At 32.3% G+C, this 25,392-nt stretch overlaps 1 protein-coding gene across 3 annotated transcripts in view; it reads right to left on the minus strand.

The window, feature by feature from the left end:
- Positions 1 to 5,529: 5,529 nt before the first annotated feature.
- The window catches only part of LOC110038999 (protein FAR1-RELATED SEQUENCE 6-like), a 42,371-nt gene continuing 22,508 nt past the window's right edge, over positions 5,530 to 25,392 (minus strand). For all 3 annotated transcript variants that reach the window (XM_020743930.1, XM_020743931.1, XM_020743932.1), the window contains 2 exons: positions 6,041 to 6,119; positions 5,530 to 5,816 (listed from right to left, as the gene is read on the minus strand). The gene's annotated coding sequence lies outside the window, so the exon portion shown is untranslated. The remainder of the gene's footprint in view (positions 5,817 to 6,040; positions 6,120 to 25,392) is intronic.

Genomic DNA, 25,392 nt, shown 5'->3' on the forward strand with positions numbered 1-25,392 from the left:
AATTCTTAGAGTCTCTTTCCTTTGACAAAAAAATTACCTCATTGTGATGATTGATCCATTTGCTAAATTTTACATTCACATAAATGTGATTCACTCAAGATATTTTGAATTATTGTGAAGTTGAGTCTATCTATCCACATAACAGGTCACATTAGAATTTCTTGAAGAGGAATAAAAAATATATATACGTTAATTTGGAAATATTTTTTAAAATCATTAAGTACATTAAAAATTAAAGAGTCTTCTTTGGAGGTATAAATAAATAAATAAATAAAAATAAAAAGAAGAGAGGAAAAGAAAAAAAGAAAAGGAGAAGAAAGGGAAGGAAAGAAGAAGGCAAGAAAAAAAAAGAAGAAAAGAAAAGGAGAACGAATGAAAGAAAAGAAGAAGACTGGAAAGAAAAAAAAAATTAACTTGATCAATTAATTGATCATGAGATGATAATTATGCCTTTGAATATAGATCACAATAAAAACAAGTGCATGAGAAAGATAGGTTTTAATCTAAGTTTTCACATTTAAAAGATAATTCAATTTGACAAAATTTGCTCCAACTTTTTTCAGCTTCAAACTTTTGTTTGCTATGTTGAAAATAGAAACCACCTCACCAAACTATATTTCAAATGAATCTTCAAAAATAAATTCATCTTTGCACTCAATTTTCTTGGAATTTTAAACCTGTTCTCAAAATTCAGAACAGAGTTTTTCCAAATCCATTGAATGTCCTAAAGAAAAACATGCTGACACTGAAATGAGTTAAAAGTAATCAGTTTAAGGAGGAATCTCCTTTTAATATTCACTCTTAAGTTTAAAAAAAAAACCAACAAAATCGTTAGGTTTTAAGAAAATTTGTTAGATAAGTCATAAGTATATGTTGAACTACCCCGTAGGTGAGTCACTAAACTCAAAATATAACCAAATTTATCAAAATATGAAGCAAAATCCTTGATGTTTGCACTTGGAGATTGAACACAACCTTTTCACTCAGAGATGGGTCATTTGATACCAGAGAATGTGACTTATATTACATATTGAATTTTTAATGAAATTTATAATTGTAAGCATATACCTTTTTAAGCATTAAAATTTTTTATTTTCAAATATTAATGGGCCATAACTTGAACTCTAGAAATGAATATTTGTAATTAAATGAGAGGATGTATCAATATTCGATCTAAAAAAAGGAAAAACTACCATTAGTGATTTGAGAATTATCTTCAAGCGGTTTTACGACTAAAATCCAAACATAAATTCTATAAATGTGTTCTTTTAATAAGTGACTTTATAAATTTTTTTAAGAATTTGAGTATATTACTACAGTATCAAGGTTGATCCTATTCGAATACAAAAAAAATTAGAAACCCAATTGTCAAAGAGTTGAACTTCATTTAAAAATCATTTCAATATGAGTTAGAACTCCTTAAAAGAATTGTTTTATCTTAAAGTATTGTGATAGATGTCTGTCATCTAAAAGAACATTACTCCCTTTAAAGTTTGAATAATGTTTTGATAATAACCCTTAAGTTGGTTGTTCTTGTTCTAAGAAATGTTACAAATCTTTCACATTCTAACCTTTGATAAGTTAAAGGCATAGAATGATGAAAAATACAAAGTAAAAATAGACTAAAACACAAAATTTTTGAAATCATAATTCTTAGCTTCAATCTTATCAAAAGAAAAATAAAAGCACTACACATTCTCTTACATAAAATTAGCACTGGGTCTTTCGTGATAAGGATGGCATTCCAATTATCAAAATTTGATTTCAAAACCCCAATGGGAGTCTAATAATCAGTGAATCTCTTAATCTTTTAGGAGAATTTGGATTGTCAATGTTTTGAATTTAAGATAGACTCAAATGAAAATAAAACAAGTAAACTCCAAAATCTCAAATATTAACGCATTGAAAATAATCAAAATCTTAAGCATTAAAATCCAATTGAAAATAATAATCAAAACCTGAACACTTGAAAAGAGCAATAGGTTCGAAACTTAAACTGAAATCAAACCTAAAAATGATAGAACAAAATCATTAATATTTTCTAATGAAACTTAAAATAAAACAAAAACAAAACTGAAAATTGAAAACATTTTAGTCTTTAGAACATCGTTCTTAGACTATTTTGATTGGTAGTTGGGCAAGGTGTAATTTCCCCTAGGATGTCCTATAATTAATACAATTAGAAAAAAAACTCATAAATGCCCTAGGAGTGAGGCAATTCATTGAACAAAACATGAAAAAATTGTCAAAACAATCAAATTTCAAATAAAATAATAAAATTTCCAAACAAAATTAATCAACTTTCAAATAAAAATAATCACATTTTCAAATAAAATCTTCAAGCCAAAGATTTTCAAACCAAATATCAATCAAATCAATCTCGTTTAGGTATGGCGTAATGTCCTCTTGAGTTGTCATTTTTTTTTATTGGCTCTCAATTCAGATGCGGGTCGCTGTGCTTTTCATCCTAATGTGTGAGTCCCAAAAAGTTATAATCTTACAATTAAGTTAGAATATCATGAGGACTTACATCCAACCAAAGAGGTGAAAAAGGTAATTAGTTCAAGATAAAAATCAAACGGATTCACATCCAACTTAAGATGTGAACATGGTGAATAGGTCATAATAGAAAGCTCATGGACTCACATCCAACCAAGAGTTGAGCATGGTGACTAGATCATGATAGAAAATAGAGGGGAATTTATATCTTGCTCGAAAACTAATCGAAGAAGGTTTGTTTTGATTAACATGAACATATTAGAATGGAAAACATATAGACTCATATCCAACTAAAGAGGTGAATAGGATGATTAAATCAAGATAGAGGTGTGGCATAGAAGTGATATTATTAAAGATGGATTGGAGGGGTCTCCCAAAGATGGCATTATATGTCGACTCTGACGTAACTTCAATGAATTAAATCAAGTGTGTCGATTATCTAGCAAATTATCTAATTCCAATAAAAAGATGGGATGTTACCTCGACTCTGAAAGGTCGATTATTGAACACATAATAACCTAAAAGTTGGATGAAGTTTCTCCCTAGCTTGCCCCAAACTGACGAAAGTTGAGTAGAATAACATATCAGAGATGTCATTGTTAATCTGAATCCTCTTCACATTATAACAAGGTTCGCAGTTTTTTGTGTTAATGACAAGAGGGTCTTGGTGAGGAACTTGGACTTCCTCCAGGTCATAATAATCAAAAGTACCGTGTTCGAAGCGCGGTTTCTTTTCCATATGTTTTCAGTGGTGATGAGAACTTCATTAGATAGAATGAGCCTCCAGTAATTGTTTTAATTTTTTTCAATAATTTAGTGACTCCCATGTTGCTGCTTTTGTGTTTGTTGCTCCCTAGTGGGAGCATTATCCGTACATGCTTAATTTACACAAACTAACTCAAATATCTTTGTCAAATTAGTCTTTTAAGTTCTTCCTTGAGCTAATTAAATGCTTTGGTGGTGTGTCCATAACTTCAGTGGAAGTGACAGTATTACTCCTAATTCTTCGAGTTGGGTTTCAAAGGGTGAGGCTACTTAAGAGTTTCTTCAATCATGATGGCCATCATGATGCTGACATCTGATGTGTTGAGCGGCATATACACCTTTGATCGAGGCTAACATTGTTGGTTTGCAGGCCAACAAGGGAGATAATGATTTCCTCGATGTTTAGAAAACCTTCATTGTGAGGTTTGATTGGTGTTTCAGAGTTATCCTTACGCTTGCCCCTAAATCACTCAAATTGCTCCTTATGTCTCTGACATGATAAACTAGTTCAGTATAAGAGTAGACCGTCTCCCACATCAATAATTAATAGAAAGGTCCTGAGAGGATCTCTTCAATGAAAACTCCCCTCCCAAAATCTGATGAGTTTCAGTGGAGACTTTGCAGAAGTATTCATTAAGTAATTCTTCATTATTCTATCAAATTCCTAAAAGATGAGACGAATTTTTTATGATTCTCCTATTTCCTATAAAATGTTTCATAATAGCTTGACAAGCTCGTTGAAGGTGTGGATAGTGCCACCTGAGAGAGAGTAGAACCAAGTTCAAGCTTGATTTTTGAGAGTGCAGGACACACTTGAAAGAGAATCCATCAGAGGCATGTTGAATGTGTATGATGGTTCGATAATGGTCAATATGTTCATAGGGTTATTCATGAGCCGTGTTGGAGCTGAGCTAGGGTCAGCTAAAAATAAGTTCAAATGGATTGAATGCGGCTTGAAATCGACTAGTGGCTCATATATTCGATTCTGAGCTAGGTCAGCTTGAAATTCAATTGAGCTCGATCCAACTCTAAATTGAAATGATTTATCTCAAATTAAGTATGTTCTGGTTTTAAGATAATTTGTTTCAATTTTGGTGTTATTGGGTATAATAGTTTAATCCGTGCTTGATCAGACTCATATTGTGTTGAATGTTTTGAGATTTGTGTTGAATGTTCTGAGTTTGAATAATTTGTGTTGAATGTTGATTTGTGTTGAATGTTCTGAGTTTGAATATTTCTCATGCAAATAATACCTCGAGATTTGTGTTGAATGTTTTGAGATTCATGTCAAATGGCAAAATGTATTGATGATGTATCAAGAATGAAAAAAAAAAAATAAGAAGAAAACGTATTGATGGATATTAAAAATCATTTATAACACATCGCGGACTGATGTGATGGTAAAGTTGTTGAGAACATGGAAGTCACGTAATTATGAAATGCCAATTTTGATGAATAATCCCCTTACATTAAACAAGCCCAAACAATTTAAATATTTATGAAGATTATACAGACATTTTTATATTCATTCAAATTGGCGAAGTTATAATGCTCATGTTTTCGTTAAAACGACATGAAAGACATTCATTAAAATCTAAACATAATTATACTTTTGCCATAAAACTCTTTTATGAAATTGTATGCAAGCCAATCAGAACACGCAAAATACAATAATTTCAATTTCTTTGATTGGGATAATTTGGCTAGAAAGATCTGCGGAAGTTAACTTGATCAGTCGATGTATCAACATTAACAAACACGAGTTGTTCATTGCACCTCTAACATTTTTTTAATTAGTTCGTTAATTAGTTTCATCAAATCTTAACATATATTTTTTTCACTTTCATAATAATGATTAGATTCAATGTCATTTATCTCTAGTAAGCATAATTATATTTCCATTGAGCTCACCTTTCCTTACAAACTAAAAATCAAATTGAAAAATTCATAACATTAGATGGAAGGAAATTGAGCAGTTGTAGGTTAGTTAGTGCCTTAAAAGAACTGATTTTTAGTCATTACATTAGTATGGATATAGGCTCAGCTCTTGCATTATTTGGTACTAATAAATTCTTGAAAGAGATTTATATTATCATTGCGCCAAATGTTAAAACTACAATGCAGGAACAAAAAAATAAAATATTCTATTTCTAGAATAAAGTTACATAAACAGTTAATCCATACTATCTAATGTCAGCTGTACAAAGGTGAATAATAAGAGAATCAGACAAGCTTATATAACCAACAGCCAGATTAAGAAACAAAAATTAAATAATAAAAATTATTAGACAACAAGACAGGAATCAAATAATGAAGAAATGATTTTCAGTTAGACTAGAATGTCACATTATGTACAAACAAACAAAAAAAAATTTCCACGCTCATCGATTGAAATAAGTCCAGCAAGTATGCAGGAGGGTATTCTATCTTAATTAGTTTTCCCAACTTGAAGGATGCAGCTGAAATTGATCTTTGATGGGGGTTTAAATGTAAAATAGGCTGTAAAACATCAAAAAGCTGAAGGGTTGCAGCTCCACAATCGTGAAAGAGACCTTTAAGAAAAAGAAAATTGAATGCTGTAACACATCAGTTGAAAATGAATGAACAGTGCAAGTGTGCCTAGTTTTCTCGTGCAAAAATGCAAAAGAAAATAATAATAATAATGATAATAATAATAACAATACAAGTATGCAAAAGAACAGGACTTTTGAATTGATGTGAATGAATTAAGTTCAAAATTTTATGAACCAGTTGACCTTGAAAGAAAATAACTCACTCTTTTCGGCATCCTTTTGAACAAACAGATGATCCTGAAGTGACTATCGATCTGCGCCGCTATCTGAACCATCGGTGGACTGCAGAATAAGATGTAATATCATTGAAAATATTTAAGAAAGGCATCCATAAGAATCATCATCTCAGCAGTACTGCATTTCTAAATTCTTAGGGTTGGGATCACTTCTGGTTTTTAAAATTTTTATTCATTTTATTCTATTTTATTTATGTTTTGATTTGAAATTAAACTTGTTTGACATAATTGATTAAAATATGATTATTTTTAAAAACAATCAAATTACTTAAAATTCATTTTAAATATTTTCAAAACACATTAATTTAGTTTTAGAAATAAAAAATAAAACAAATTTAAAAACACACTAAACAAATATATTTTTAAAACAAAAATAAAAACAAAATTTATCCCAAACAATTTGCCTGCAGGTTTAATATCAATCACGTGATCATACTGTGAGGTGTAAAACTATTGAACAGAGATTTCATGCCAAATGGACAGAAGTTACAAGACAAGCTCCTCCTAGAATCATTTCATTATCATGCATTGCACATGACTAGCTGAGTAATTAATTCAATTCTAATCAAATTGACTAGCTGAGTAATTAATTCAATTCTAATCAAATTTTCAGGTGTTCTAGAATGCAAAATGAGACAAAAGAAGGAAGCTCATAGACTTGTGCAGTATATGGAAACTGAATTTGACATTTATGTATTGCTTACCACATCTTGCAGTTAAAATTTGTAAACTGTTCCTAATTTATGCTTTTGTCATTTGAATTGGATAACTTTACAATTGATTACAGTGTATATTTGAATCGAGAAAATTTTTGGCCAGAAGAGATTTGTGTTAAAATCTGAAGGTAAAATTTCTTATGCAACTCATACCAGTTTACAACCTACTACTCTCAGACTAACTCCTATAAATCTATTACTTATCATCCTCCACCAAACATATATATTACGATAACTATCTAATAAATTTAAGTTTGGTATCTCCCACCGTCAAGCACTACATAAAGGGATGGTTCCATTTAACGAAGCATCCCACAACAGAAGTAAAAAGAGAGAAGAGCAAGAAATAGGGAGGAAGAGACTTCAACCATAATAAGAACTTACTATAGAGAAAATAAAAGAGGAAGAAGCTCTCAAAGGAATTTGAAAATGAAAATAATAGCAGCGACATCTTTTTTTCCATTTTCAAACTTCAATTATGCAGCACGGGTGTGCATTCCCTTTTAATCATTAACATATAGAAAGAGGTATCCCTATTTATCTTTTTATGTATAAAAGAAATCTTTAATGTACTTCTTTTTTAAAGCTAAGTGAAATATTTGATATGTGTCATCGAATCACATAAAATTTTGTGCCTTAAGACAATAATTGTTAGTGTGTTCATTTTTAGCTTTCATTTGATTTTACTCATAAATGTATCACTAAAAAATGGTATCAGGAGTTTTAGCTCTACAAAAAAATTAAGCAATGGAAAAACCCACTAGTGCAAAAGAAAAATTATCTTTATCGCGAAAAAAAATCATCAACCTTTATAGGGATCAAAACCTCCTACTATTGGTCAAGATGAGTGGGAGTTGACGAACATACAAGCTTTAGAAGTTATTTGTCTATCTCTTACCAAGAATGTTGTCCTGTGAAAAGATCATACCGAGAATGATGAAGGCAATATTTGTTATGTATGTGAAACTCTCAGCTGATCATAAGAAGGTACATCTAATACAAAAAACTTAGGATGTCTGAAGGAGCCTCTCGTGTTAAGCATGTTAAAGAATTCTACATGCACACGAGACCGTCAAGCTTTATGGATATCAACTTTGATGAAGAAATTTTTTCAGAGTCTACTTTTGTTACTATAAAAGTTGGAATGGTGTAGCAAAATAACACCGCTTGTACTTTTAATATTAGAAATAGAAGCTATTCTCAAAATAAAAATAATTGACAAAGTAGATGCAGATCAAATCACAAAATAAAAGCCAACATACATAGCATAATAGAAGCAAATCTTGAAATTGCTTGGGCGGACGTTCGTATTATGAGAAGTGATGACATATAATGAAAAACTGTCGCAAAAGAAAACACAATAAGGAGAAAATAAAAAAAGAGAACGATTAATCCTTATTTCTAAAAAAAAAATCTGCATTCATCATCAGTGCTAAAAGATTAATGGAATCATGAATATCAAACTCAAGTGTATCATTTCACACTTCCCACAAAGCTAATGAAAAATTAACCTACAAGTAGCTATGGAAAAGTATCTTACTGATGATGAGACCCTAGATATTTTTGGCATCAGTGATGTGATATTACAAACTATAAATTCAGTCAGATGTAAATCTAGTTAAGGTTGGACATATTCTAATTTGAATTAACAAAAAGCTGCAATATCATATTCAATGCTGGCATCTAAAAGATGACCAAAAGAGCATTGCCGATTTCTTAGAGAAACTACTAATTGACATTAAAATTTGTCCACATGAGTGAATAGTCCCAAAAGCCTTCATTCTAAAGAATTAGATTTAAAATCTATTGAATCTTCCATATAAGAAGATTATTTTTTAAGAAAGCAAAGAAAGGTTAGTTTCTCAGAAACTAGAAGAAAATTTAACATCAGAAAGCTAAAATTGGTTCACACAAGTGTATGGTGGGCATCCTCCATCCACTTTTAGGCGGCTCCATATACTGTCATATTGACAGACAGGTACAATAAAAAGATATCGGTTTATATTATCCAAAATATATCTATTATTTAATAACTTTCTAACATGAAAAAAACAAGCTAAGATAAAATTAAAGCAAAAATTAAATGTCTGCAATCTGGCATGGTGGAGAGTATGATGACATAGACTTCAAAAATTATTGTGCTAGTAATAGGATTCATATGGAGAGAATGGCCTCAACAATTTTCTAATAAAATAGTCCGCTAAAGAATAAATAGAACTCTGAATGAAATGGCTAAAACCATACGATAATATTGGAGACTACAAAAATAGAGACCTCCAGTACAGAGTATGTCCAATTAGAGCCAATTAATTTTAATAAAACAAAGGAAAAACCAAAAATAATCAAAATCAGCCAACTAGCATTCATGCAATAGAAGTTCCGAGATAACAAAAAATTCCAAATGCTCAATGACGTGAAAAAGAAGTGTCTCTCGAAAAAGCCAAAATACTTGGACGTTTATTAAAATATCTAAATAAACAAATTTACGAAAATAAGTATATCTATAAATCAATGAGAAGAAAAAAACCAAGAGAAAGTACAAGACAAGGCTAACAGTGAAAGAATCGAACACAAAAGAAGGTATTAAGTTCCTTGAAGCTCTCTTCTATGGTTAAACTAACACTTACAGAATTAAGTATTGTACCTGCAGAAGATTTACACCAAGAGCAAATAAATATTAAGACAACTTTTTCATCATAACGATCTTAAGAAAAATATCTCTATGGTTCAACTAGGCTATGTTGTACGGGAATAAGAAGATCATGATCTACAAGCACAATAACAGCTTTTATGACTTTGAATCAAACTTCACGATAATGGTATCAGAAGTTTGATGGATTCATGCACATGATTAGCTTTCACAAAAAGCAATGCTAATCATTATTGCTATACAAAAAATCACTGAAAAAAATTTAAAAAGTATATCACATTAGTTTCATATGTCGATGACCTATTGATTGCAGTAGCCAAACTTGAGAAAACCAACAATATTAAAAGACAAATGTCAAAGGAATTTGACAAAGACCTGAGAGAAGCCAAAATGATCCTTTGAATAAGAATAGATTGAGAAAAAGCTACAAATTTTGTGAACATATCACATTCTCAATGCGTTGAAGAGGTATTGGACAGTGTCAGTATAATGAAAATAAAAAAGTTAGCAACCTAGTTACAAGTCACTTCTAGTCTTAAAAAAATAATGACCAAAGTAAGATGAACAAATATACCATATGACAGAAGTACATTACACATCAACAGTTAGTTCTTTAGTGTATAGTAGTTTGCGCAAAACCATCCATTATAAATGCACTGAGAACTTGTAACGTCCAAATTTCGAGAAAGCAAATAAAGTTCTGTAGATCTGAAAAATATCTCAAATTTTACATCTCCTGGAATTCGATTGAAATAATTTTGTAAAATTCTATGCATGAAATCGTCAATTTCAAATAAAACACTAAGTATGAATTATGAACGGTTTGAGAGATCTAAAATTTGAAAGTTATAGAAATAATTAAATTGATTAAACCTATTTATTTTCTAATCTTCAGTACCCTTATTTTTCTCAACCTACCTTCACTCATTTTCGTCATCGTTTTTGGTCGATTAGGGTTCTCCAGAGCTTCGATTTCCTTCCCTCCCGAATTTCTGCAATCTCACTCCGTTTCCCTCACATGATAGCTTCCTCACTTGTATGGAGATGAGCTTGTGAGTGTTCTGCTTGGGGCACTGTAGCAACCGTGAACAAAAAAGGGGCGAGCGGCCACTTGAGAGCTGCAACTCGAGGTAAGGACTTTCAGGGATTTTTCGGTCGCTACTTGAATCTTTTATTTCCTTCCTCACCCTTCTGTTTTGACGTTTGCCTCATTTATGTGCATTTCTCATTTCTGATAACCGCCAGTGGTGTAGAACTTGTGTCAGAAGCGCCGAAAGTGGTTTGCAAGCTTCTATATGGGATTTAGCAAAAAATCGGCAAGTAGTAAAGTTTGGGGAGGAGATAAAATTGAATTAGGCGGTTTTGGAAAGGTGAATAATTGTCGAGAAGTTCATTTGAGGTATGTTTAGGTTATAAAAGTTATTTTTTTGGGTTAATGCATGTTATGAGCCAAATTTTATAAATTCTTACAACGCTTATGAACCACATTTCGTCTATACGAGGCGGTGAGCTCGAGATGAGAGCCTTGGCAAACTCATCGTAGAGCTGCTTCGTCAAGTCAGGTGAAATAATCTTGTATTAATTTAAGAAAAATAATCTTCCATAAGTTTTCATATGATCCCACGTTCGACAATGATGTATTTAGATATTCTTACATATTATGGATGAAAAGCAAGTGAACTTATAAATGCATGTTAACTTTTTTTATAATACATATGAGACTATGCTATACTTTGATACACTGCAGATATTCATTTATAATTCATACATATGTATATGAAATATCTATAAAAGCATGTTACATGTATTATATTTTAAGAAATGTCACAAAAAATGTTATGGGTAGACTATTTCATGAGAGCTATCAAGTATACTATGCATGGATGTGATATTCCGAACTCCTGATATTTAGGCGAGGACAAAACTCTGGGAACCGTTGAAATTAGGCAGTGATAGAACATTAGAGAACCGTTGATATTAGGGGGCTATTGATAACTACTATGTCAGGAGAAGTCCAACATTTATAGATAATTATATGATCTTTGAGGCAGGGTGACGGCCCATGATGGTATGACATAGAAATGTTGAGGCATATACATTTAAAAGTGATACTATTATGAAATGACATAGTTATGATTACATACGATAAACAACTTATAAACATGTTTATGATTTTATGATTATGACATACATTTTGACAATGTAGTGGTTTTTGTAGTACCTGCTTTCTTTTCATACTCTACTATACCAGCATGCTATGCTTTGCATGTAGACATGTGCAGTTGCATATAAACATGCACGTTGTTTCTTTTCGATGAATAAAATCTTGATTTAGCGTTGCTTACTCTACGTTGCCTTTCAAGTAGGGGCAATGAGCACCAGGGCATATCAGGTGTGATTTGTATTATATAGTTTTGGGAGTTTGTACATATGTTTTGGGTACATATTTTATTTAATTTAGATTTAGCACCTTTGTATAGTTTACATGTTTTAATGATATGATTTTCACGCATCTGAGTATGTATGTGAATGAATTATGAAATGAAATATATCACGTATGCTTGCGGCAATTTAGTTAAATTAGTTCATCACCCACCAAGTCTTGATTCTGCAAGTCAGGATGGGAGTTGGTGAGAATTTAATCTGATCGAATCGTCCGCCTCTATTGCACCTCAGCCGACCCTTAAGAGGAGCCAGTTGGAGTGTGACAAAAATTTGTATCAGAGCATGGTTAATGATGGAAGCATGTTGTATTTAGAAGTAAGAATGAGATCAAATATGAATTAATTTATATAAAGCTAGTTTGATGAATCTAGAGTGGGTATCTCATACGACTTAAAGTATCATGCATGCACAACACGATTATTATATGATAAATTATATTTCAATAATAAATTATGTCAATATAGATGAACATGTCTTGAGAAGAATTAGAAAGTACTGAGAGCCAGTCTCGTAGGCCAAGTGCAGAGCAAGAAGTAAGGTTCAAATATGTTTTGGGCAAAAATGATAATCAAAACAGAGCAAATGAAGAAACTAGAACAGCTGAGCTATAGGGCATCATATAGTTGATATCACAAATGATCAACAAAATGGCTTCTATCGAAAGATCTTCCACTGGTACAGAGCCCAGATTTGAAACTAGGACATAAGTGGATTGACACATGAAGATATTTTAGTCTTTTAAGCCATTTGCTATAGTTGTTGAAGATAGGCTTTTGCAGATCAAGAAAATTATGTATGGTATGATTTGTCTGAAACTAGGACAGAAGTGGATTGCACATGAAGATATTTTAGTCTTTTAAGCCATCTGCTATAGTTGTTGAAGATAGGCTCTTGCAGATCAAGAAAATTATGTATGGTATGATTTGTCCGAAAAATAGAAAAGTGATGCTAGCTAATTTCATGCAAGAAGGCGAGGCAGAAAGGTGACGGCAAGAGCAACATAGAGAAAAATTTCAGTTGACGCCTCTTTCACAATTCAGTAATAAAAATTTGTTAAAATCTTCAAAGATTGGTTCATTACATCTTCAGCCAGATTAGCACTGCAAGATAAACACTTTAATATGATCAAGAATCTAATATAGTTATGCAATATGAGGCAGAATTTATTTCTCTTTCAAGATATGCACCTCACTATGTTAGTACACAGAAAGAAAATATCACTATGTGGCCTAAGAGATCAATTGAGGCTCACTTTAGCACCATTTAAAACCAGTAATTTTTTTGTGCTAGTCGAAAAACCAGAAGAATCGAAGGCAACCTCAGAAAAACAAGCGAAAGGATTTTAACAAAGGAGAATACTTTCAAAGCAAGAAAATTAAATAAAAAGGTAAGCAAAAGCAACCTTAAGTTGAAAAGCTAGTTTGTGAAAAATATGGGAAAATATACTTTGGGTAGTGTTTGATTGGTTTAGAAGAATGTTACAAATGTGAAAAGACAGGACATCTTCAGATGACCTGTCCGCTTGAAAAGAAGAGAGACAACAGGCCACTATCAATTCAAGAACAAAGACAGTCTAGAAAATTTTTGGAAGGTAGTCAGTCCAGCAAAAATTAGTTTTTAGGAAAATTTTTAGTGCAAGCAAATGGTGAAACTTCAGAGCACAAAATTGAACGACCAGTAAAAACTTGAGTTCTTGCAATTACCCCATAAGAAGCAAAAGAATTTGAAGTTGTTACAGCTATGTTTCTGATTCAAGGTCAACCTGACACTGTTCTATTCGATTCAAGTGCATCGCATTCTTTTATGTGATGAGCTTGTTGCCAATTTACATGTTGGCATTATGCATTTTTCTCCTACTCTGTGTTATTATGCTCTCGGAAAGTGGCTCTTGTGCCAAAAAAAAATGTGTAGTGCATGTTCATGTTCATGATAAAAAGTTGCCAGCATAGTTAATTATCATACCAATTCAAATCATTGATGTCATTTGGGGGATAGATTGGTTGGCAAATCATTTTGCTAAAATTGAATGTTGGAAAATGCGAGTGAAATTGAAATCGTCAAGTGAAAAGCCATTTTATGTCTTATGTGATTGAAATGCACAATTGTCTCTAATTAGTGCAATAAAAGTTGGTAAGTATTTGTGAAGTGGTGAACTAGTGTTCTTAACCAAATTTAAAATGTTGAATAAAGATGTACACAAATTGAAGAACATCTTAGTGGTTTCAGAATTTTATGATATATTTCTTGAAGAAATGTCAGGGCTACCGCAACAACGATAAGTTGAATTTGATATTGATGTGCAACTGGGAACGTCTGCAATATTCAAATCTCCTACCAAGATGGCTCCAAAGAAATTACAAGAATTGAAATGTCACTTGTAGGAGCTGATAGATAAGGGTATTATGAGACAAAAAAAATCACATTGGAGTGCTTCAGTATTGTTCATCAAGAAGAATGATGGATCTATGTAATTATGCATTGATTATAGAGAGTTGAACAAGGTGACAATCAAGAACAAATATCATTTGTCCGGGATCAATGATCAATTTGATCAATTAGAAGGTGCTACTGTATTTTTTCGAACTGATCTGAGATTGGGATATCATTAAGTCAGACTCAATGAGATAGATATAACTAAGACAGCTTTTGAGACCATGTATAGTCATTATGAATTCTTAGTTGTCTTTTGGCTTAACCAATGCTCCTGCAATTTCATGGACCTGATGAATCGAATCTTTAAGCTTTATGTGGATCTGTTTGTTATTGATTTTATTGGTGATATTTGGATAAATTCAAGAATTGATCATGATCATGATCATGCTAAGCATCTGACTATTGTATTGGAGTTGTTGAAGCAGAATCAATTGTATGCAAAATTTTTGAAATGTAAATTTCGGCTGCAAAGTAATGCATTTTTGTGACACATTATTAAAGTGCAAGGAATCTCAGTTGATCCTCAAAAAATAAAAGCAATTGTGGAATAGTCTACTCCAAAAAATGTTACGATTGTAGCAATCCAAGTACGAAGAAAAATGTTGCTTAATATGAATATCAATGTCAAGCACGTCAGATTGTAAATGTTGAGCATCAGAAACCAAACGAATTGCCACAATCATTGCCGATATCGAATGGAAAAGGGAAGAAATTGCTATGAATTTGTTATGAGATTTACTCGATCCAAACAAAGTCACGATAGTATTCGGCTAATAAAGTCTGCACTTTTTGTCAATCAGACAAACAGATTATGTTGAAAAGTTGGTCAGTATATATGTCAAAAAATTTATCAGATTGCACGATATTTTAAAATTATAATTTATGACAGAGATGGAAGTATCACATCCAGGTTCTGAAAAGGCATTCAACAAAGTTTTGACACACAGTTGCATTTCAGCACTGTATTTTATTCACAAACTGGCGCACAATTAGAAAGAACAATTTAGGTATTAGAAGATATTTGTTCTCAACTTTAGTAGCTGTTCGGAAGATCACATTTCAATAATCGAGTTAGCCTATAGCAATAACTATCAGTCCAATATCAACATGGCTACTTACAAACACTATATAATAGAAAATATAGAACTTCATTGAGTTGGGTTGAAGTGAGTGAACGTCAATTGTTTTGTCCGGAGTTGGTTGATAAAGCCACAGAAAAAATCAGATTATTTAGAGACAAATTGAAAGCTACTCAGGATCGATAGCAAAAAATATTATGACCCAAAGCACAAAGCTATCGAATTTGAAGTTGGAGATTACGTATTTTTTTAAATTTAGACCAATGAAAGGTGCAGCTAGATTTGATCATAGCAGCAAGTTGAGTCACAAGTACATCGATCCTTTTGAAATTATAGAAAGGAACGGAACAGTTGCTTACAGATTAACATTATCTGCGGATATGTCAGATATTCACAATTTATTTCATATTTCAATGCTTAGAAAATGGGAGTCAAATTCAAACTAGAATATTTTACATGAAGATAGTAAATATCAAAAAAATATAACATATATTAAAGAGTTTGAGAAATTTTAGAAACTAATGTTAAGAAAATGAGAAACTAGCAAATTTCTTATGTCAAAATAAAGTGGAAGCATGGACCTAAAAAGGTAGCTACATGAGAAAAAGAAGAAATGAGACATAAATATCCCTCGCACTTTAAGTCAAAAATTTTGAGGACGAATTTTTTAAGGGGAGAGCTATAATGCCCAAATTTCGAGAAACCAAATAAAGTTTGGCTAATTTGAAAAATAAGTCAAATTTTGTATCTCCTGGAATTCGATTAAAATAATTTTATAGAACTTAATGCATGAAATCGATCAATTCCATAAAAAGCACCATGTTTGAATTATGAACGATTTGGGAGATTTAAAATTTGAAAGTTATAAACATAATTAAATTAATTAAACCTAATTATTTTCCAATCTCCTGTACACTTACTGTTCTCAACTAACCTTTACTCCTTTTAGTCATTGTTTTCGGTCAATAAGGGCCTTCAGAGTGCTAATTTCCTTCTCTCTTGCATATTCTTGTTCCCTCACTCGATTTCCCTCACGCTATAGCTTCCTCGCTCGTCTGGAGGTGATCACGCGAGTACTGTAACAGCCGTGAATAGAAAAGGGGCGATCGACCATCTGAGAGCTGCAGCTAGAGGTAGGGACTTTCGAGGAGTTTTTGGTCAAAGAGAATCCCTCTTTCACACTACTAAGGCTTTCATTTCCTTCCTCGCCCTTTCATTTGGATGTTTGTCTCGATTTTTGTGCATTTTTCATTTATGATAGCCGTTAAAGACGTTGAACTTGTATCGAAAGCGTCAAAACTGGTTTGCGAGCTTTCACATGAGATTTAGCACGAAATTAGCTAGTAGTAAAGTTTGGGTTGATAGAAAGAAGAGAAAATTGAATTAGGCGATTTCGGAAAGGCAAATATATGTCGATAAGCCCATTAGAAATATGTTTCGGGCATAAAAGTTATGTTTAGTTAACGCATGTTATAAGCCAAATTTAATGAATTCTTATGATGCTTATGAACTCCAGGTTGTCGCCACGAGGCGGCGAGCTCAAGACTACCATGGGCAAACCGTCGTAGGGCTGATCAGTCAAGAAAGATGAAATAATCTTGTGCTAATTTAAGAAAAATAACATTCTATAAATTTTCATGTGATTCCACATTAAACACTGATGCATTTAGAAATTCATAAAAATTGTGGATGAATACCTGCAAATGAATATACGAATACATGTTGAATTCTTTTATGATACATATGATCTATGCTATGCTATGATACACTATAGTTATTCACTTATGATTCATACATGTATATAAAATGTAGATGAATGCATATTATATGTATTATGTTTTAAGAAATGTCACAAGGAATGTTATGGATATACTATTACATTAGTGTTTACAGTACACTATGCAGGAATGTGATATTCCCGACTTTTAATATTTAAGCGGGGACGGAACTCTAGGAACCGCTGGAATTAAGCAGTGATAAAACATTAGAGAACTGTTGGTATCAAGAGAAGCTATTAATAATTGTTATGTTGGGGGAAGCTCGAACTTTATCAATAATTTATATGGCCTTTGGGGCAGGGTGACGACCCATGATGACATGACATGAAAATAGTTGAGATATATACATTTACAAATGACATTATTATGAAATGATATATATGAAATGACATCGCTATGATTACAAACGATAAACAGCTTATGAAGAGCTTACTACATACATGTTTACATTGTAGTCTTGATTTTGCACTACTTTCTCTCTTTTTATATTCTCTACTATGACAGTATGTTATGACTTAGGGTCTGTTTGGCGCAGCTGTGGATTATTGCACATTATTTTTTTTTCATGTATAAAATCTTAATTTAGCCTTAATTATTTCTCTAAACTCAGCTCACTCTACATTGTCTTTTAGTTAGAGGAAATGACCACCGAGGCGAGTAGTCAGATGTAATTTGTACAGCTTTTGTACTATATAGTTTTGGGAGCTTATAGGTACGTTTTGGATATGTATTTTATTTATCTTAGATTTAACAGCTCTGTATAGTTGATATGTTTTGATGATATGATTTCCACGCTTCCGAGTATATATATAAATGAATTATGAAATGCAATGTATCATATATACTTGCGGTAATTTAGTTAGACTAATGCATCACTCATTGGGTCCTTGATTCTGCAAGTCAAGACTAATGTCGATAAGAATTTAGTCTGGTCAAACTGTCCGCCTATGTCGCACCCCGGTCAACCCTTAAAGGTGGGCCAGTTGGGGTGTGGGTGTGGTCGAACTCTTAACCAATATATGTCAAATTTTGGAAAAGAAAACTATGAGACTATAAGATAGATTTTACATTACCCGAAATGTCCAATTAATCAAACATTGAAGTTTAAAATAGTTTACTAAAAATTGTAGGAATATGATGATATGAATCTTAAAAGAGACCAAGATACATTAAAAGAGTGCTAATGGGTACTGTTATTTCTTAAATGGCAATAGCATTAATTCAGTGTCACAGCTACGCAAAATACTAGCATCACCAATAACAAAAGCTCAATATGTAGCTATCATCGAAGTTAGCAAATAATTGGTTTAGCTAAAAGCATTTTTGAAAGACCTAAACCAATCATAAGAATAACTTTGTATTTTGTGATATTCAAAGTTCCATTCACTTGGTGGGGAAAACTGATTTTCACTCTTGGACAACAGAGATATAACTAAAGAACCACTATATACGAAACTTACTAGGGACAGGAGTCTTGTAACTCATAAAAATTAAAGCAACAAAAAATCCTGTTGATATGCTCTTAATACTCATTAAAAATTAAGGCTCTATGAAGTTTCAGTTAATCTACATGAGTGATAATTTAGCGGTGTGTATGTAGAAACATTGAGACACCGACCATTAAATAGATACAACATAAATTTTATCTTCAAGTGGAAAATTATTAAAATATGAAAATAAAATTTCTTATCTAAGTTATACAAATTCTCAACTAGTATTATCCACTAGTTAATACCTACATTATGATACCTGACACCATCTTCCTAATAAATCTAAGCTTGCTACATATCGCTTCTAAGAAATATATAAGAGGATGGTTCTATTATGTTGAAAAATCTCACAAACACAAGAAAAAAAGAAAAGATAAGGGGGAGGATATTTAGCCATGGTAAGGAGAAGCTCTTAAGATAAAGGGGTCGCACTTGTAACCAAAAAGAAAAGACAAAAATAACAACAGTAAGATTGTATATTTCTCAAAACTCAGTCATCAATTTTGCAGCAAATGCATGTGTCCTCTCTCAACCATTTACATAGAGAAAAAAAAGTATATCTATCTTTATTCTTATGTACCAATAAAATCATGGATATTCTCATCTTTTAAAGCTTAATAAACTACTAGAACTCTATACAACTATACATGTATGTGAATATCACCAAACCTCATAAATTTTTGTATTGTGATTGTAATATTTTTTATTCTTTTTCTTCACCATCATTTAATTTTGTACGTAATTTCATCGCTATCTAATAAATTGGTAGGAATTTACGATAATATTAGCATTACAAAAATCCATGTCATTTAACTCCTCAAAGCTCTTGGAAGGTTTACAACAATTATCACTACCTATGGACCCATGTCTAGATTTTTTTTTTTTTGACCCATATCTAGATTTGATAGTTCATAAAATGTGTGTGAACAATTATTTAGTATTGACACCAAAAGTATGTGAGATTGGAGAACTTCATGAGTTTGAATTGATATATGTGATTTCGATACCCAATAGAGAGTTAAGGCATTGTTAAATCTCATACTAGAAATGAAAAACATAGTTCATTTGTTTCATGATAACATAGTTTAAAAACACCTGGATGCAAATAAGGTGAGTGTTGGAAGGAAAAGATACCAACTAAGTTTTTGAGGGCCAACCACTGGATAACTTATAGAGGTATAAACGGCCCAAACTTGAGTGAGATTGGCGCTTGTTCATACTCAACTTGTATGATTTCATATTTGTTCAAATATGATTTGTGTGAAAATTGTTCTCAAATGTCTTGCTAGTGTCCAATTTGTTTAAATGTAAATAAGCTTAGTCGGCTTGAATTTAACTCAATTGACTAAAACTTTTGAATCTTAATTTTTTTCTTTATTATTATAAAAGAAACAATCAAAACTAAGAGATTATAATCTTATTATTATTTTTTAAAACTAGCAAAATTTTTAAGATTATCAAATGCCCCCACATGGCCCGCTTCTCGCAAGATCCTATATGGGTTAACGGTTACATGCTCAACCACACAAGAAACAAAGTTAAACAATAAAGCATTTTCTTTTATTGTTTATAAACAATACAACTCTAAGCTTCCCGAATAATCTGAGACTGGATGGATAAAGCTTTATCTAAGACTTATTCAGAGGGCAAAAGACAAATTTTTATGCTACATATTTCTCCAACTAATACTTAATCTTGTCTAAATAAAGTTATATCCAAAACTTACCATACATTAAAAATAAAAAACAAAAGGTTGAATAAAAGCACGACATTACAATTTTACTAAGAATATTTATTAAAAATAAGACAAAACATGTTAACATCCGAACATCAAATCATAAAATATGAAGGGTTATACAAAGACAAAATGAGAAAGTATAATAATTTCAAAAAAGTTAGATGCAATTCATCTCTCTCACAATCATATTGTCATCAATCACATTAAGAACATAATAAGTCACTAAGGTTAGAATTTCTAAATTCGAAAGTCTGTCACTTTTATCACTTAAAAGCCTTCATTAGATCATCAGCATAACAAATACTTTCTCTCGCATCTCATCCACAATCATATCCACGTTCCTTATTCCTCATCTCAATAATCTTTCAAATTATAATTAACAAGAATGTTTACTAAATTATAAAATAATGGCTATGTTGATAGTAATAACTGCAAGTGCATTTTCCAGCTGTGCATTATATGAGCAAATAATGAATACTAACAACAACAAGCCTTTATCCCACTGAGTGGGGTGTCAGTCAATATTTTGATTTTTTGAAAATAATTTTCTAAATTTAATTTAAATATAAGAGGTATATATTCTTTATTTTGAAAGTAGCATATTTTATTTTTTGAAAAATGAGACCAAATGGATCTCACTCGTTCAATAGTTTGCATAATCGTGTCTGATATCATAAATACTACACATTTCCAAAAGATGAGTGTATATCCCGGCGATAGACTCAATCCTACAAACTAAAAGATTTGTGACATCCGTTTGGTCTGCGAACATTTTTATGTGTAACCGACAAGTTCCCCTATCTAACACAAAAATTAAATAGGGTTATTTTACCTGGGTTCCAAGTTCCTTATAGCGGCAAGCTCCTATATTTAATTACATCCCAAATGACTGGGGTCACTTGAGAAAACTCTCGATAATGATCAGAGGCACTAGCCTTAAAGATTTCATGGTTTAAGTTTTTACGGTAGGACGTGGAAAAGCAAGTGAGAGTAGCTTAAATAGTAACTGTTATTTCAGGAGTCCAAAGAAAAGAAAAGATAATGGATGTCACAGATCCTGAGGAGAAATCTCAGTGACTTCCCAAACAATTCTAATGCGCGGCCAAGTTTTGGAAATCATATTATTTAGGTGTTTAATCTTGTCAATTTTATTATTTGAGACTTACATTTGCATAATATTCAATTATACAAATAGCCCGCAGAGTTAAGAGGGTTTACGTCGTGCCACACGGCACCCTCGAAACCTGAGGCGAGTTAAAACTTATGCCGCGCAACATGGTTGTATAGGAGCCTAAAGAGGGTGTGAGGATTTAGGTTACGTTGGGCAAGTTACCTCGAAATTCTATGTGTTGTTATTTAGACTAAGAAGAGAGAGATTGTTGAAGAAGATCCTCTTGTTGCTCGATCCAAGCTCCTTGTCGTGCTGCCCACAAAGCCGGCTCCAAGCTCCTCATCAAAGTAGCAGTCTTGAAGTCTAAGGTTTAAAAGGTTTTACGAGGTGTGTTTCAAGGTTTTGGTTTTGTTGTCATTCAAGCATTATGGGGGGGTTAAAGTTGATTAGAACAACGTCAATTAGGATCCTACGGTTCCTTCATTCCGGTACCAATATTTTCTTTTGAATTTACTTAGTCTAACGAGTTGTTAAGCTCATTTAATCTGGAGAGATTTCTTTAGCAACTGTGGGTTACCTCATCCGAGGGACTCCCGTAAATTCAAAATGATGTGTTATGTTTTTTTTTTTATTTTGAAAAAGATGTTTAAATGTTTTGTTTTAAAAATATTGTTGCAACCAGATTTGCATGATATATTAAAACAAGCGTAAACTACAGTGATAAAACAACAATAAATAAAATGTACTTGCGTATCTGACGTATATGCTGCTACTATCCCTGATGTGTGTTTAGCTCACAGAATATAATATAATTTACAAAAAATTTAAATAAATTGCAAAAAAAAAGAAAACAATAATTCTAGTGTAAAAAAACAACAAAACGAGTTGTAACAGCAGCTAGGAACTCCCGACGGTGATCCTAAAGCTTCCTCTGACTCCGGACAGCAACTAGGAACTCCTAAAGGTGATCCTATGACCTCCTACGGCTCCGGGCAGCGACTAGCAAGCTTGTGCAGTCTTTTTATGGCTTACAACAAATTCAAACAGCAATATGCAACACTACATAGCATTTGTATGGTTTTCTAAGAATCCAAACAGCAATATGCAGCACTACACAGCATTTGTAGGGTTTGCATGGCTTCCTACAAATCCAAATAGCAATATGCAACACTACATAGCATTTGTATAGCTTCCTACAAATCCAAACAGCAGCCAGAAACTCCGGATAGCGGTTCTACAACTTCCTACGACTCCGAACAGCAGCTAGGAACTCCGGACAATGGTCCTACGGCTTCCTACGACTCCAGACAGCAGCTAGCAACTACGGACAAGGCTCCTACGACTTCCTACGAATCCAAACAACAATATGCAACACTACACGACATTTGTATGGCTTTCTACGAATCCAAACATCAGCTGGAAACTCTGGACAACGGTTTTGACTGCTTCCTACGACTTCGGACAGCAGCTAGGAACTACGGACAACGGTCCTACGGCTTCTTACGACTCCGGACAGCAGTTAGAAACTCCGAACAGGGCTCCTACGGCTTCCTACGACTCCCTACGACTCCGGACAGCAGCTTGGAACACCGGACAGTGATCCTACGGCTTCCTACGACTCCATGCAGCAGCTAGGAACTCCGGATAGCAGTCCTACAGATTCCTACGACTCCGAACAGCAGCTAGGAACTCCGAACAGCAGCTAGGAACTCCGACCAGCGATCATATGGCTTCTTACGGCTCTGGGCAGCACCTAGGAAAATCGACACATGTGTAGCCCAAACTCCACCCCTACACATGCTCCCTATATTCATCTCTTTCTATAAAATCAACAAGCATTTGATAAACTTAAATGTAATGCAAAAAACATAGATATAAGAATCTGAAAATCAGCAGCACCAATAACCGACAACATATTTACCTTAGATCCCTCAAAACTATAAATAGATCGTCAAGATTATAAAGATCGTAAGGTCATTCCAAGTGAAAGTTTAAGTACCCAACATCGATTATTAATTTTAGATATTAAGATGAAGGTTTGAATGATGATACAACAAAATATTATCATAGAATTAGATGAGAGCACTTAAAAAAATAAATAAATTATTTTTATGATTAAATTTCAAGATCTTAAGATTTGAGATGTTCATAAAGAAGTTAATAGTATGTAGAATATAATAACAAGTACTATATAAGAACAAGTACTATTAAGCAAATTACGAAAGATATGCGTGGAGAATCAAAATGAAAATTTACGAATATAAATAGTTGACGGTGGAATAATAATGTGCAAGAAAAGATACGTAATAAATTTTATTTTAAAAATTTGTTTAGATATAAAAGCTTCGAGAATTAAAAAAAAATATGAGATGACCCATAGGGAGTCTAAGAGTAATTTTTGTTGCTAAAATTTTTTATTTCAGTGACTTTTATGATAAATTATATACGAATGAGGGTAAAACATATAAGTATAAACTAGTCAAGCAAAGAGATATGAAAAAAGTAAAGATTTTGTTCAAGTAAAGTGTATTAAAGATTAAAGTAAAAATTATCTTTTTTTTATTATGATATTCAATATATATGGGTGAGATATTTTGATAATTTTTTTAATGAAGATTGTAAAAATATTACCAATAATAACAGAACTTTTTATTTCTACAATCTCATTAATAAATAAAATTTGAGGCTTTAAAAAAAATGAAATGTGAAAAAATAATAGAATCTAATGATATTTCAATAGAAAATCCGAGAATTTTTTGGCTTACTAAACTTTTAAATTTTAAAAATTAAAAAGATTTCTAATGAGTGGAGAAAGAGTTTATTGTTCCTATTTTAAAAATAAAATGGATGCTCAAGAGTAGAAATTATAGATGAATTAAGCTAATATGTCATACATTAAAGTAATGAGAAATAATAATTGAATATATGTTACAACATGATATAAAAATTTCTCAAAATCAGTTTGGATTCATGTCGGGCAAGTCTAACATGGAAGTTAATCTATTTATTCAAAAATGTGATGGTATATAGAGAGTAAGGTGGATCTACATGTGATTTTTGTTGATTTAAAAAGAAATATGATCAATTTTAAGAGAAGTACTTGAAGAGTTTTAGAAAAGAAAGTTTTTGATATTGCTTATAGTCAACTCATTAAGGGTCTGTTTGGGGCAGCTGCAGCTTATCCAGCTTCTGCTGATAAGCAGCTTATCCTGATAATCTGCTGATGAGCAGCTGATCCGGATAAGCTGTCTGGCTGTTTGGTTGGCGCTTATGGAAAACAGCTGATTGTGAAAAATTGACCATTTTGCCTCTGTTCTGAATAAGCAGTTTAGCTGTTTGGTTAGTGCGTTTTGTAAATAACTTATTTGGAATTTTTTTTTGTATAATCTGTGCAGCAGAATGTATAATCTGTGCAGCAGAATCTGTTCTTTTCTAAACGAATTAAAGATAACTGTTTAGACAAGAAAATACTAAAAAGTTGATTTATATTCATATAACTAAAACATATTCGATCACATCAAACGAATATGTTACACATACAAAAGTCAAACGCATATGTACATACTACTACAAAGTATAATAAGAGCCCATAAAGAAGAAAAAATAACATGTTAAAATGATAAGTAGAAATATGATAATGTTGACTTTATAATGTAGCAGCATATCACGACCCATGCCACATGCATCTGATACTCCAAAACCCTGAGCAAATCTGTCCGACTGCGATATTCTAGAAACGGAAGAACTCGAACCACATGTGGCGTTCTCCTGTTGTGGCACTATTAAACTCCTAGCAGATGTGTCCAATTGAGAACATGTAGAAATAGTTCCACTGTCGGCCCACCTGAAGAATTTGCAGTCGTCCGGTCCTTGTCCCCA

Source organism: Phalaenopsis equestris, unplaced genomic scaffold (assembly GCF_001263595.1).
Source record: "Phalaenopsis equestris unplaced genomic scaffold, ASM126359v1 Scaffold234721, whole genome shotgun sequence".
NCBI classification, from domain to species: domain Eukaryota; kingdom Viridiplantae; phylum Streptophyta; class Magnoliopsida; order Asparagales; family Orchidaceae; genus Phalaenopsis; species Phalaenopsis equestris.